General features: G+C 43.2%; 1 long non-coding RNA gene across 1 annotated transcript; it reads right to left on the bottom strand.

Moving 5' to 3' along the window:
• Positions 1–1,272: 1,272 nt before the first annotated feature.
• On the bottom strand, positions 1,273–15,551 carry LOC126995810 (uncharacterized). The gene is made up of 3 exons (XR_007750714.1): positions 15,503–15,551; positions 3,807–3,978; positions 1,273–3,149 (listed from the first exon to the last, which is right to left on the bottom strand). It is a non-coding gene; the product is annotated as an uncharacterized LOC126995810 (long non-coding RNA).

Here is a 15,551-nt window from a genome sequence, read left to right as displayed (position 1 = left end):
CACTGACGAAGACAGACAAAGCCTCCAAGAAGATTTGCACAAAATTTCAGCCTGGTCGGATAGATGGGAGATGCCCTTTAACGTAAGCAAGTGCCAGGTCCTTCAAGTTGGAACGAGGAATAAGAAGTTCGATTACGAAATGCACGGCGTTAAACTCAAAAGCGTTCTATGCGTCAAGGACTTGGGGATCAAAATCGCGTCAAACCTCAAATTCTCACAGCAATGCATCGATGCAGCAAATAAAGCGAACAGAGTGTTGGGCATCATTAAAAGAAACTTTTTATTCAAGAATAAAAATGTAATACTCCCGCTCTACAATAGTTTAGTCAGACCCCACTTGGAATATGCGGTACAGTTTTGGTCTCCCCACCATGCAAAGGATATTGCTAAATTAGAAGGTGTTCAGCGTCGGGCAACGAAAATAATCCCTTCCTTGCGCAACAAATCCTACGAAGAAAGGCTTTCCACCCTTAACATGTTCTCTCTTGAGAAACGTCGCCTCCGAGGAAAACTGATCGAATGTTTTAAAATACTTAATGGTTTCACGAATGTAGACAGATCAACATTGTTTATGATCGATGACACTTTGCGCACGAGGAACAATGGCGTAAAACTCAAATGTAGACAAGTAAATTCAGACTGCACCAAATTTTTCTTCACCTACGTTGTAGTGCGAGAATGGAATAAGCTTCCACCATCAGTGGTCCAGTGTAACACGATTGACTCCAAAAATAAGCTCGACCGTCACTTCCTTCAACTTAATATCAACTAGAGTAGAAATGCGACGTTTAGGAGCCTTCTGATTAATGTAAAATCACTTAGGGTTAAGGACAGACCACCTAGTCTAGACCATGGGGTCTGTGTGGTCTGATTTTCTATGTAAATCTATCTATGTAAATCAAACTATAGCGCAATCGTCTTCCCAGGGGCTGCTGTAGTTGTTGAGATATAGGAGGTGGTCCCAGACTTGCCGATACGAAATTTGGACTTAAGTCAAATGGCAAGGCCCGCGACGCAGACTTCAGCGTTCAGGTCTGCCAAGGTGTCTGTACGTGTGAATGAAAACTCAAAAGAAAATAAAGCCAACCCTCAAGACTATTCTGTACACTTGATAACCCACAGTAATTCACAAGTGTCCTCAGCCTAACATGAAAAAAAATCCTTTTTCTATAAAAGGAGTGAAGAAACTTTTCATAACATTTGGAGGATAATTTGCACCAAGACAACTTATTTTAACTTTATTGATATAGGAAAATATCTTTGACAGGTGGAGAAGGATACATTGTGCTGGATGTTCAGATTTATCATCATCTGGCACAAATTTATTTGGTCCCTTATTACAAAAAACTCATCTGAGTCAAATGCATTAGGCAGTTTATAAAGTTAAATTTATTGGAAGAATAAAAAGAGCTAAAAGAGCCATAACCTAATATGAAAAGTAATCCACAAAATTCCTCAAGCTTCAGCCTATCAAGCAAACAATTTTTAAACACACACAAAGGCACCAGCGGGTCCACTGAAGGCCCAGTAAAACATTGAGGCACCAGCGGGTCCACTGAAGGCCCAGTGAAACATTGAGGCACCAGAGGGTCCACTGAAGGCCCAGTAAAACATTGAGGCACCAGCGGGTCCACTGAAGGCCCAGTAAAACATTGAGGCACTAGCGGGTCCACTGAAGGCCCAGTAAAACATTGAGGCACCAGCGGATCCACTGAAGGCCCAGTAAAACACTGAGGCACCAGCGGGTCCACTGAAGGCCCAGTAAAACATTGAGGCACCAGCGGGTCCACTGAAGGCCCAGTAAAACACTGAGGCACCAGCGGGTCCACTGAAGGCCCAGTAAAACACTGAGGCACCAGCGGGTCCACTGAAGGCCAAGTAAAACATTGAGGCACCAGCGGGTCCACTGAAGGCCCAGTAAAACATTGAGGCACCAGCGGGTCCACTGAAGGCCCAGTAAAACATGCTGCAGAGGCCACTTAGACAAGTGAGATTGACGGTTAGATACATTATTACATTATTTCGCCGTGGAACTCACACACCCTGCCTGCTGCTGCTCCTCCCTTGCCAGACACACACACTGAAGTCCTAGAAAGAGAATCCACCCTCAGGCACGTTGTTTACGGCAGAGAAGTCGTACGCCTGGCCACTGGTGGTGCTGCTCACCTCGGGGCCCTCCTCCTCGCCGGAACACTTCTCGATGATATCCATCCCGGGCCTTCTCGTACACGGCCTCGTTGTCGTGGTGCTGCAGTCCTCAGTCTTGTCCAGTCCGCCGCACTCCTCACTCATCTGGCCCAGGCGGTCCACCTCGTTGATCTCGGCAGTCTGAGAAGATGAACACATTTATAACCCTTTGCTGGGTGAATATTAACGAGCCATGTTAACCTACAATACTCCCACTGGTATGACACACAAATAACTGATGCATGCAGGAAGCGGTCCGAGTGGGGCATCACCGCACTGGGTTTTATTGTGTCTTCTAAGACAATAATGAATGAATGACTAAGGAATTTATGTTAAGATACATGTCCTCAGACCTGAGAATTGAACTCTAGCCTTTGCATTACTTTATTAGCTTCTCGTAATTCAAAGTACCCATTCTTCAAACACCTTCCAGCAGCCAACAAGTTATAACCCTGTTCACTACCACTGCCTCCATCACCGTATTGTGTAACAGCACTGGCCTGCCGTCTGTGGCTGTGGCCTTCCACCTGGTGCCGCCTTTTCATGCCTGCTCAACAAAGACCTGTGTATCTACACTCAGCAATACATTCATTATGATGCGGTGATGCTACAGGACTGAAGATACTGAAGACAGTTTATTCTGATGAACAGTTTATTTTTCCTTTCTCTTTTAAGCATTAGTTTACTGTTCCACTTTGTGCTTGAGTTTTGAAGTGAAGAAAGAATACATCACTGAATGGTGGAGCATCCCATTATAAAATATAAGAAAACATCCTCATGAACTTTCCTCTGTGTCTGGTCTAATGAGTTCCAGAAGAGGTTGTACAATGCCAGCCTTAATGACGAAGTCTCTGAGTTTGAGCCCGTCTCCAGCAGTGTTTCCCGGCGCCCACACGGCTTGCTCTGCATGCCACGTTGATGTGCGGCGAGCGGAGCAGCTTGACGAACGACAGCGCCCGAGGCTGTTGGGGAGGCAAACACCGTGGATTACATGGAGGAACAAACCTCAAACTAATCATTTGTTCATACAACGGAAAAACAAAGCAGGAAGATTCTGTCAAGAAGCGACACCCTTTTCTACCTCCTTCTCTTCATCTTAAGACTTCATGTTCCCTCCCTAGTTTTTCAACGCGAGACCCTCACAGCTGGAACGATATAGCTCATGGCTGGATGCCACAGAATGCTTAACCTTGCTATTATTTCTGAATGGGTCAGAAGGAACAGTGTAGAACGTGCAGGGCGGGGCTGCGGCAGGGCGCTTGGCAGCCATCGGATGACGCGCATCTCCACACGTTCGTCGTGAAGTAATCCTACACGTAACAGTAATGGTCGCCAGTTTGTGCAAATCATTTGGCATTCGTATCTAGAACATTTTCCTTACTTTACATTGGCACAAGAGTAAGTCAGTTTACTTATAAACTAAAGGAGGCAGCTAAATAGCAAATCAAATTAATAAGTGAACACTACTGCTGGTCCTATGGACATAATACATGTCAAAAGAATGATCAGTATCAGTTTTAGAAGTTTTGATAATCCTTTCATGAAAGTTTCATTTATAAAGAGGATAAATAGACATCCTGAACCCTGGCCTCTGGTTACAGCACTCAGCCCACACTCACTTGTCTGCCCTCTCCAGGAGGTGTACAAGGGGGTGCACCAGGCCGGCATCCGGGGTGGCATCTAGGGGCAGCCTGAGAGCATCTTTCGTGCAGCTTTTGTGGCCGCCGGCTGGGTGCTGCTGTCGTTACTCGGGATGCTGTTGATAATTTGCTCCACGCACAGTGTGGGGCCCTAAAACAGTACACGTATATTATAACCTGTTCAAGCTTATAATTTCACAGCCTCCCAGAAGTTTTAGTATATATAACCTAAACTATAAACGTCCTTGAAAGTTATTCAACAATTTCCATTATTCTTATGTCCTCTAATTTTGTTAATTATCCCATCTTCCTGTTTGTACATACATGCAATGCAGCTGTTCCTGGAGAACAAACCATTACACAGTGAACACCACATGAGGGGCCAAAGGCAGCACCTTGAAATGAAGTGAAAATGGTCATGACTTTAGAACAGCACCGGGAAACAGTTTTCTTTAATTCATCACTGTGTTCCTCTTGCATTTGACCAACAGGATTGATACTGAGGGCGAGCAGCAACTTCTCTTCCTTGCATAGTAAGGAAAAAGGGAACAAAGCCTCAACACACACCAGCCAAACACTGTGTGGTATAATCTGTTACGACGAACACATGCACCAAAGACAACCAAGGCCAGTGTCACACATTCACGATCTTGACTCCCGACGCCTTCCGACGTCAGGCCATACGCCGACAGTTTGGGATATTTCAAAACACTCGGCGCCCTCCCCGACATGTCACCCGTCGGCAGTAAACCACGACCGTCGGATGTCCATCTCAGCAACGCCTCAACAACTTCCTTCCCATCGTTGTTCCCTTCCTCTTATTTTCTTGATCAGTCTTTCCCTTCACTCCTTCACCTTCTTTTCTTCAAGTTACGTGAATATTCTTTATTTGCCTCGCTTCAATGTTCGTCACCACTCTTCCTTTTCGTCTTGGCATGTTCCCTCTCTCTCTTACTCTTCCGCTTTCTTTCCTTCCCCTTGAGCGATATTAAAGGAGGAGGAGGAGGAGAAGGAGGAGGAAAAAGAGAGAGAGAGAGAGAGAGAGAGAGAGAGAGAGAGAGAGAGAGAGAGAGAGAGAGAGAGAGAGAGAGAGAGAGAGAGAGAGAGAGAGAGAGAGAGAGAGAGAGAGAGAGAGAGAGAGAGAGAGAGAGAGAGAGAGAGAGAGAGAGAGAGAGAGAGAGAGAGAGAGAGAGAGAGAGAGAGAGAGAATCTCATCTATTTTTTTTTCAGTCGTCTGTGTTTTGCAATTCCAGTTTTTCATCATTTGGCAATATTCATTTTTTATCGACGGGTTTAGTTTTCGGTTTTATCGCATTTTCGTAGTTTCGCGTGATTGCGCTTTGCTCTTTTTTTTAGTAATACGAGTCAGATTACCATCAAAAATTATGTGCCCGCCATAATGAGAATGTTTGTATGTTTGTATAATTATTTGTATGTGTGTATGTTTGTTTATGTATTTGTGTGTATGGATGAATGAGTGTGTATGTTTGAATGTTTATTAATATGGATGATTAATTCTGTAGTACGTTTATGTTATCATACATTGAAGTTTTTCTGTGGATCATTATTTGTACAAGGAAAGACATAACCCAAACTCAATAATCATAAATCAGGCGGGAGGCGGTGGCCGGGTGGTCAGCGTGCGGGCGTGGTGAGCCCGTGGACCTGGGTTCGAGTCCCACCGAAACATGTAGATTTTTCAAACCATCGCCGAGTGGCGGAAGACTACCCACATGCTGGCCAGATCTTCAATCAACCCTAACTTTAGCGAAATCGTTCAAGAAGAGCACCGGGGGGCAGCATGTACTACACATGTACAGTCAAATGAAAGTGGCTTGAAGCAACGATAAACTTACGATACGGAGATGGATGATTCTGATTGATTCATCATCTCCCTGTTCATTATAAACCAAACCCCATCTTTGCCCAACCGTCACTTGCCACGGGGTTCTCGTGCGTCTTGCAACCAGTCTGCACCAAGATTGACAGATGACCTTGACTCCTTGAGCCCAGTGTGTGTCAGCCAGTGCTGCAAGTAGGCTACTGCAGCGGAAGACGATCAATTTTCGCGTGTTTTATCCTCTTACTTACCTCTCTTTACACATCAACAACAATGTCTGTAAACCTCAGCTTGACAGTGACAAAACCGCAACGATAGTGGCCTTGTGCAAGGAGAGGAAGCCCCCAAATGATCTCAAATAATACGGAAGTTTCAGTGAGAACAGCACAGCGCCGGGTGGCGGCGTCTCACTACCACGACACAAAAAACGTCCTGGCAAAGCAAAGAAAATTAATCAACGAACTATAAATGTCATCAGACGTTAACTAGAGATTAATTCACGGCAAAAAATAAATACAACAAAAAATACAACAAAGTAATCCCAGATTACATGGTCTTGCTAGATAACATAAAGTGCAACATTATATCCATGACGAATTGAAGTACCTCTTACCGACCGGTGCCAAAACCAGAGCTGACAGAACGTGACAGGAGAAAAATAGTTATTTTAGCTAAGAAATACAGACAGTGGGGCGATGTCAAGTGGCGCAGTGTGCTCTGCAGTGATGGGACAGTGCCAGCACAGTGGAACACTATGCCACACAGCCATAGATGTGACTCAGTGATTGGCTAGGTAGCTCATCTGATTTGAATCCAATAGAAAATCTTTGGGCGAATTTTAAACGAAAATTGCGAAAGGTATCGGTACTACTCACCTCGGTACGGTTACCTTATCGATAACCCTCCTCCAGCCGGCGGTAAAGAGGCCTCGGCAGAAAATTGTTCCTGCCACACTGCAAAGCCTCGTCAGTTCCCTTCCCACCCGACTTGGTGAGTGCAGTGAGCTTAGGGGGATGCTTGCACACTGCCAGGACGTGGTAAGTGATCATATTCTAAATTTTTTCACTAATATTTGTGTGTTTAAATCTGCGGCAAGTCGCGCCACTTTCACTTGCGCCGACTATTGTAGGCATAGTCGGACTCAACTAAACGTGCGGTTGTGGGCGGGTTCAGTGTACGGGAGCCCTTGTACAGCTTCGTCGCGTGTAGAAATGTTCTAATATAAGTAAAACCATGGCATGTATGATCAGCCAGTATTTATACACATCTAATCTTAGTATTATAACGTATGAAAGAACAGTTAACTTATTATGGATAAGAAATTGATGAGCATATAAAGAAACGTGGCATACATATTTTACAGTGTTGCTAAATATATGCTATATTTATTATTGAGTTTCCCTTACGTTTTGAGATGGGTAAGTAGTTTCACAATTATATTTAGATTATATCGTGAAGGAATGTACGTTAAAATAAGCTGACATAAGTATGAAAAAAAAATCAAATTCTTAGGCGGTAACACTCCCGGCCACCACCCAGACACTCCCGGCATCCACACAGGTGGAGAGATTTTTTATATTCGTATAATTCCCCACAATTTTTGTTTTATAACATAATAAATCTGGTTGAATTTAAGAGAGAGAGAGAGAGAGAGAGAGAGAGAGAGAGAGAGAGAGAGAGAGAGAGAGAGAGAGAGAGAGAGAGAGAGAGAGAGAGAGAGAGAGAGAGTACATAGGAATACAAAGGAAAAGCAAACAGCAACAGACCTCTTGGTCCTATCTAGGCTATTTGCTGTTTCTACCATCTACTCTAATCTACGCGTCAGTACAGCAGCACAGTACAGTAAGCAAAGGTGGAGAGAGAGAGAGAGAGAGAGAGAGAGAGAGAGAGAGAGAGAGAGAGAGAGAGAGAGAGAGAGAGAGAGAGAGAGAGAGAGAGAGAGAGAGAGAGAGAGAGAGAGAGAGAGAGAGAACCAACGTGGAGTTAAAATCGTGACAACACTGTACTCCCTCTTATTCCCTAAAGACCTACGTCACAGCCGCACGTTTGGCTGAGTTAGACTATAGGTGTGCGTGTATGTACAGTGTATGTATGTGTATATACGTATAAACGTGTAGATGTAACAGTGAAAATGAGTTATGCACCTGCTTATCCTCCCTCTTCTCACCTGCCGACATCACCTGACTCACCTCCAGTCCAGTTAATCGGAATCCACTTAAAGCTCTCCTCCTCCTCCTCCTCCTCTTCTTCCTCGTCCTCCTCCTCCTCTTCCTCCTCTTCTTACTCCTTCTCGTCTTCCTCCTCCTTCACCACCTCCTGTAATTTCGCCTATAACTTCTTTTCCCTCTCCTCCTTCCCTTCTTCCTGCTACTTTTACTCTTTTTCGTTTTCTTTCATCTCTAATATATAATTTTTCTCTTCGTCATTCACATTCCTCTTCTTTAGACATTTTCTTATATCTATTCAACATACTCCTCTCCCCATTCTCTTCCACAGTATTTATCTTGCTCTCGATCCTTTTCACTCCTCCTCCGGCCTTGTCCTCCACCTCCTCCTATCACTATCTCCGCACACTCTTTCCCTCCTCAAGGCCTCGCATAACTGGCAGAGTAATCAGTTTTTCTCACCTGTCGGAGCCACCTGGGAAGCCGTGAGCAGCCAGGTGTCATGAGTCCACACCTATACACTCACACACCTTCACGCCCGCACACCTGCACGCCCACACACTTGCACGCCCACACACATACTCCAGGCCAGGTGCAACTTGAGAGTCCTTTTGTTGGAGTTGACATAAAATTTGATCCTCTACACTATGCAGTTTCAAGTCGGAGTTCTCTCTCTCTCTCTCTCTCTCTCTCTCTCTCTCTCTCTCTCTCTCTCTCTCTCTCTCTCTCTCTAACTCCTTCGCACTTTTCTTCCTAATCTTTCTCTCTTCCCCTCCCTCACTTTCTTTTCCTCCTGAGTGCTTTTCAAGAAAGGGAAGAAAGGGAGGGAGGGAAGGAGGGATTAAGGCAGAAGGGGGAAGAGGGGAGAGAGGGAGGCAAAGGAGGAGGAAGGAAGGAGGGAACGGAGAGTGGTAGCGTGGAGAGAGAGAGAGAGAGAGAGAGAGAGAGAGAGAGAGAGAGAGAGAGAGAGAGAGAGAGAGAGAGAGAGAGAGAGAGAGAGAGAGAGAGAGAGAGAGAGAGAGAGAGACTGGGGGGGGGGGGGGGGAGTCAGCATGTAAACCAGGGGTGGGCTGCGTTTCTAGATATTACTTTCACACACACACACACACACACACACACACACACACACACACACACACATATACACACACACCTCCTCCTAAACCTCCTCCTCCTTCTCCTTCTCCTTCTTCTCTTCCTCTTTCTTCTCCTCCTTTCCTTCTTCATATGCCCCATTTCCTATTTTTTTAATCTTTTTATTTTAATCTTCCATCTCCTCTCCGATTCCTTTCCCCTCCTTTCTCTTTTCCTCTTGCTCCTTCTCTTCCTCCTCCTCCTTCTCCTCTTCCTCATTCATCTGTTTCTCAAAGATTCATCGACATTTTAGGATTTTTTTCACACGCTCCTTTTTTTCCCTTACGTCTCTCCTTTCCTTCCTTTGCTCCCTAAACTCATTGTGTGTTTTATTTTACCCTATATTTATATTTTTAACTCGACCTTTGTCATGTTTTGTGGTTTGACTTCCCTGTATCTCACTCATTTTATATTCCTTCTCCTCCCTTCAGCCATCTCCTTGCAGTCCTTTTTTGCTCCTCCTCATCCTTTCCTTCCTTCTCTTCCCTCTCCCCTTCCCATTCCTTCACCCCTCCTCCTCTTCCTCTTCATCCTTTTCTTTTCTCCTCTTTGGTTCTTTTCTTTCTTCCCTCAGTTCTTCTTTTCAAGGTATTAAGAGCCCTTGAACACCACAGCTTCAAAGAGGAACAAGAGGATGAGGAGTAGAAGGAGGAGGAGCAGGGGGAGACGGTAGAATTAATAAGATAAAGGGGAAAAATGACGAAGAGGTAGTGAAGGAGTGATGTGAAGAAGAGGAGGAGGATAAAGACTTAGAGAAAGGGATGGGAAAGAAAGACTCAGTGGGTTAAAAGGAAGGAGGAGGAGGAGGAAGAGGAGGAGGAGGAGGAAACATGGAACATGGAAACATGGGAAGGCAGGCTGCAAGAAGCCTATTGGCTCACTACGAGGTTGCCCGCTCAGGTGATCTGGTCTGCTGGACAGTCACTTCGTGCCAGCAGAGGGATCCAAAACACCTCGGTACGTACATTCAGTCTACTCCTGTTGCAACGAAGTAACAGTCAATATGAATTTTAAAGGAGTTGATGGTTTTCGTACCTACGACTTCTAGAGGGAGGTTATTCCAATGTCGGATGACTCGGTCTGAAATGAAACGCCTGCCAATGTCTGAATTACATCGCTTCGCTTGGATAGGTAGACCGTTGTTTCTGGTTCTTAAGTTAGTTTGTTGCTCGAAAAACTTGGAGTGGTCGACGTTACTGAACTTCTTCAGGTACTTGAGCACCTGTAACATATCTCCTCGTAAGCATCTCTCTTACAACGTAAAAAAAAGTTGAGTCGCTATAGTCGTTTTTCATACGGCTGACCCCTCAGGGGTGGAATAGTTTTCGTAGTACGTCGCCGAACTGACCCTTGTCCACGTTGTCCAGTCCACGTGACTGGAAGCCACTCAGAAGCCTGGCAGTTGGATAACACTCGCTGTTTTATATTGGTGAGCCAATCTCTTATTCACGCAGTCAGGTTGTTTCCTATACCCGCTGACTGTAGTTTCTTTAGGATTCGCCCATGTGTTGCCTTGTCAAAGGCTTTTTGTGAGTCTAGATATGACATCATTTAGGATGTAATTATCCCAGTTCTCATAATACCTTGGAGGAAGTCCAGTAGATTCGTTAAGCAGGAACACTTATTCCTGAAACCGTGTTGGGTATCCAAAATTATACTATTGTCCTCTAGAAAACTAGCAAGTTTGTCTAATGATCTTTTCGAGGATTTTGCTGCCGCTGATGGAGAAGGAGGAAAGGAGATAAGGAGAAAAGATGCATATTTTTAAAACGATGTTGTGTGTGTGTGTGTGTGTGTATTCATGTTACGAGAGAGAGAGAGAGAGAGAGAGAGAGAGAGAGAGAGAGAGAGAGAGAGAGAGAGAGAGAGAGAGAGAGAGAGAGAGAGAGAGAGAGAGAGAGAGAGAGAGAGAGAGAGAGAGAGAGAGAGAGAGAGAGAGAGAGAGAGAGAGAGAGAGAGAGAGAGAAAATATCAGACGTTCAGAAATTTTATTGTATTTAATTTTCTTTCGCTCTTTACCTTCCATATAAATCACTTAATTGATAGAATATAAATTATTGCCAACAGTAACTCGTTCATTTGCTAATTTGCTTTTGTTATTTCCTCATCGTTCTCGTGTCTCTTTAATGGATTACAGCGTCGAAGTTTAATTTACAAAGCATTTAATTAATCTTCTTTCTCTTGTTTTATTTGTTTCATTGATAACACTAATTCCAAGCGTAATCGAGAGCAAGGGATTTAACAATCTTCTTGAACTAATAATTTTGCTTTGTCTGAACTTTTATCTTTTCCTTTTTTTCTTCTTATCGTTTATCGTTGTTATCTTACCGTTTTTATTTCTTTTTAGTTCCCCATTTCCACGAACCAGAGGGTGAGTCACTGATCGTCATATTAGTTTAATTCAACAAGTTTTTTTTTTTTTTTTTTCGCGAGTGTCAGTCCTCCTTTACTCATTTCTTTTATTTATCTTTTTGTATTTCTCTCATTCTTGAGCTAACAATTACATCCTTTTTTCCTCATCTCTATTTCATCCGCACCAGCCAGAGAGAGAGTCATTGATCGTCTTCACAGTTTAATTTCATATCTGTTCTTTTCCTGCATGAGTTTCAGTCCTTCTTTTTCATCTCTCACATTTCCACGGAGCCGAAAAACTTTTATTATATTAAGTCTAATTCAACAACTCCACATCCTTCCTCGAGAATTTTGTTTTCTTCTCTAACGCTTTTGTTAAGTCCCTCCTGATATTCTTTTGCTCTTTTTTTTTTTAGTTGTCGCAGTCTTTTCTATTACAGGTTTTTATCTACAGAATTTTCAGAATTTGAAAGTCAGACAGTACCTACGTTATTCATCTCTTTACTTATTTCTTTTTTTCATTGCTTCAAATTCTTCATTAAATTATTGAGCTCTATTTCACTTCCACTAAGGTAAGACCCATTGGTTACAGTAACAGATGAATTTTATAGTCCTTTTGTCCCCTGAAATTTCTCCATTATTTGCTCATATAATTTGTTCACGTTCGTTGGGTAGTTATCTTTTACATCTTCCTTTTCATGAGTCTTAGTCTTTTACAGTTTCGATCTTTTCCAATCTTTCACGAGTTTCTACATCAATAATTTCTTCCTTTTTTTCTCATTGGCTGTTTACGTCCTCCTCATATAGTTTTTTTTTTTTAAATCTTTCTTTTCATGAGTTCCACCATGCCCTTCCACTGTTTGCATCTTTATCCTATTTCCACAAAACCAAAAATAATTGATCACATTTGCACTTTAATTTCATACCTGCATATTTCTCCCCTGTTGAGTGTGTCTCCCTTTTTTTTTTTTTTTTTTTTTTTTTTTTTTTGGTATTCTAATTTAGATTTGCGTAATTTCCGTTTCCTTTCCAGTTTTCATCTGCAGTTGTTCACCTTTTTCTTTCTTCGCTTGTCCTCCTTTTCCATCATCTAACTATTTTTTATATTAATCTTTTCCATCTCACTTTCTCTCTTCCATCTCATTTTTTCTCATCAACCTGTATTATTAATCACTTATTTTTTTTTTTTAATTCTTTATTTTGTATATTCTATCTTCCACACTTTGGGTTTGTTCTCCCTGATGCATCTTTTCAATCTTTCATCTGTTTTGATTTCTTTTCTCTCTAACTTTTTATGTCAATCACCTTTTCTTCCTCGTTCTCACTTTTTTTTCCTTGTTGTCATCTTACACTCTTCCATTTTTTATCATTAACGTTTCTTGACATTCAGTTTTATCATTTGTATTTAAAATCTCTTGCTTACTTTCATTTTTTTCCACACCTTTAGAGTGGCAAGTGAAAAAAACACATGTGGTCTAAGTCTCATTATAAAGTGGTTGTTTACGTAAAGAAAAAAAAATACAGAGCCAGTTGGCGTGATTTTGCATTCTCTCTCCCTCTCTATTTCAATCTGCCTGGCGAGTGAATTTACGTATGATTGTATGTATGTATGAATGTATGTATGTATGTATGTATGAATGTATGACTGTATGAGCGTTTATGCATGACCGTTTATGTATTCCCTGACTGGATGATGGAGTGGAAAGATACACACTGATGCGTAAACTGTACACACGACCTTAGAATTATATGTACATTGTTTTTGTATGGTGTGTGTATATGTGTGTGTGTGTGTGTGTGTGTGTGGCGTGATCCAGAGAGCAGGAAAGAGCAACACATTTTTACACATGCATGAGGGAGGAGGGACAACACACCTTCACGCCCCGCAACACACCCGCACCAACACACCACCGCAGACAACCAACACAAAAAGACACTCCCGCGCCGCTACGTCCTCCGCGCCTCGCTTCCCACACGCCCCGCCGTGGACCAGAGCTGAGGTTGAAAGACGTGGGCGGGGGAAGTGCAGGAGGCGTGGGTGAGGGAAGGGCAGGAGGAGGAGGAGGAGGAGGAGGAGGAGGAGGAGGAGGAGGAGGAGGAGGAGGAGGAGGATAGATCAAAGCACGTGGACGTCGGAGCACTGAGTGGGCAATGGTGGCGCCTTCGGGAGGAGGAATAGGAGGAGGAGGAGGAGGTGGTGTAGGATTCCAACGATAAACAGGAAAAGGATGGGGTATAGGAGACGAAGCAGGAAGAGGATAAGGAAGGAAAAAAAAAAAAAAAAAACTATGAGATCAAAGTAGCAAATGAGGCGAAAAGTAATCCTAAGGGCTTCTTTCAGATGTATAGAACAAAAACACGGGAGAAAATTGGACCGCTGAAAACAAACACAGGGGAGCTAGTAGAAAATTACGAAAATATGAGCACATTGTTGAACGACTACTTCCTTTCAGTGTTCACACAGGAGGATCGAACGACTATACCGGAAAGAGTTCAGGTGTACGAGGGCGGGGATGGCGATAAATTGAGGGATATAATCATTACCAGGCAAGTAGTTCAGGATGAGATAGATAAGCTTAAGAAGAACAAGTCGCCAGGTCCTGACGGGATATTCCGAGGGTATTAAAGGAGTTAGGTGACCCACTAACCGACATCTTTAAGATGTCGGTAAATACTGGCTATGTGCCGAGCCTATGGAAAGTAGCTAATGTGACGCCGATTTTTAAAAAGGGGGACAGGTCAGTTGCTTCAAACTATCGCCCAATTAGCTTAACATCGGTTATAGGGAAGATGCTGGAGTCCATAATAGCCAGGAGCATTCGGGAGCATTTAGAGAAACATAGCTTAATTCACGACTCGCAGCATGGGTTCACAAAAGGAAGGTCATGCCTCACCAATCTCTTGTCCTTCTACAATAAAGTATTTGAGGCGGTTGACAGAGATGAAAATTATGATGTAATCTATCTTGATTTTAGTAAAGCGTTTGACAAAGTTCCTCACCAACGACTGTTGCTTAAATTACAGGCTCACGGAGTAGAGGGTAAAGTTTTGAACTGGGTCAAGGCGTGGCTTAGCAATAGGAAGCAAAGAGTGCAAATCAATGGTAAAAGATCTGACTGGGGATGTGTTACGAGTGGGGTCCCACAAGGTTCGGTATTAGGTCCACTTTTGTTTATTATTTATATCAATGACTTAGAAACAGGAATTAGTAGTGATGTTAGTAAATTTGCAGATGATACCAAGATCGGTAGAGTAATTGAGTCGGATCAGGACGCTAGTATTCTCCAAGGTGAACTCAACAGATTATATGACTGGGCGGATAAATGGCAGATGGAGTTCAATGTAGGGAAGTGCAGTATTTTGAGTGTAGGTAGGAACAACCCCTCACATAACTATTGCTTAAATGACACTCTCATAAGTAGGTCTGGGTGCGAGAGGGATTTAGGGGTCTTAGTGAGCTCTGATCTCCGTCCAAGGGCACAATGCATTCAAGCTAGAAATCGAGCTAATAGGGTACCGGGATTTATTTCAAGGAGCGTAAGCAACAGAAGCCCCGAAGTCTTCCTCAAACTATATTTAGCATTAGTTAGACCTCATCTTGACTATGCGGTTCAGTTCTGGTCACCCTACTATAGAATGGATATCAAAATGTTAGAATCGGTGCAGAGGAGGATGACTAAGATGATTCAGGGGTTGAGAAACTTGCCATACGAGGAAAGACTCAAACAGTTAAACTTGCATTCTCTAGAAAGGCGAAGGGTGCGTGGAGACATGATCGAGGTTTATAAATGGATGAAGGGCTTTAATAAGGGAGACATTCATAAGGTTTTGTTGGTAAGAGAACTGGGTAGGACACGAAGTAACGGGTTTAAACTGGATAAATTCAGATTCAACAGGGACATAGGCAAAAATTGGTTTACTAACAGGGTGGTGGATGAGTGGAATAGGCTTAGCAGTCATGTGGTGAGTGCCAATACAATTGTCACAATCAAAAATAGACTAGATAAATTCATGGACAGCGATATTAGGTGGGGTTAGATACACGGGAGCTTAGGGTCAAAGGAGCTGCCTCGTACGGGCCTACCGGCCTCTTGCAGACTCCTGCGTTCTTATGTTCTTATGTTAAGTGAAGGATTCAAAGGAAGAGGAGGGCGTATAGGACCCAAAGGGTATTCTCAAACCACCTTTCAACTCCTGTTTTCTTAAGAGCGTGACATCAGGGACTCTATTTTC

The sequence above is a fragment of the Eriocheir sinensis genome, chromosome 1 (assembly GCF_024679095.1).
Source record: "Eriocheir sinensis breed Jianghai 21 chromosome 1, ASM2467909v1, whole genome shotgun sequence".
NCBI classification, from domain to species: Eukaryota; Metazoa; Arthropoda; class Malacostraca; order Decapoda; family Varunidae; genus Eriocheir; species Eriocheir sinensis.
Note: the sequence above shows the minus strand (reverse complement) of the source record. Positions and strands in the feature narration are given on the sequence as shown.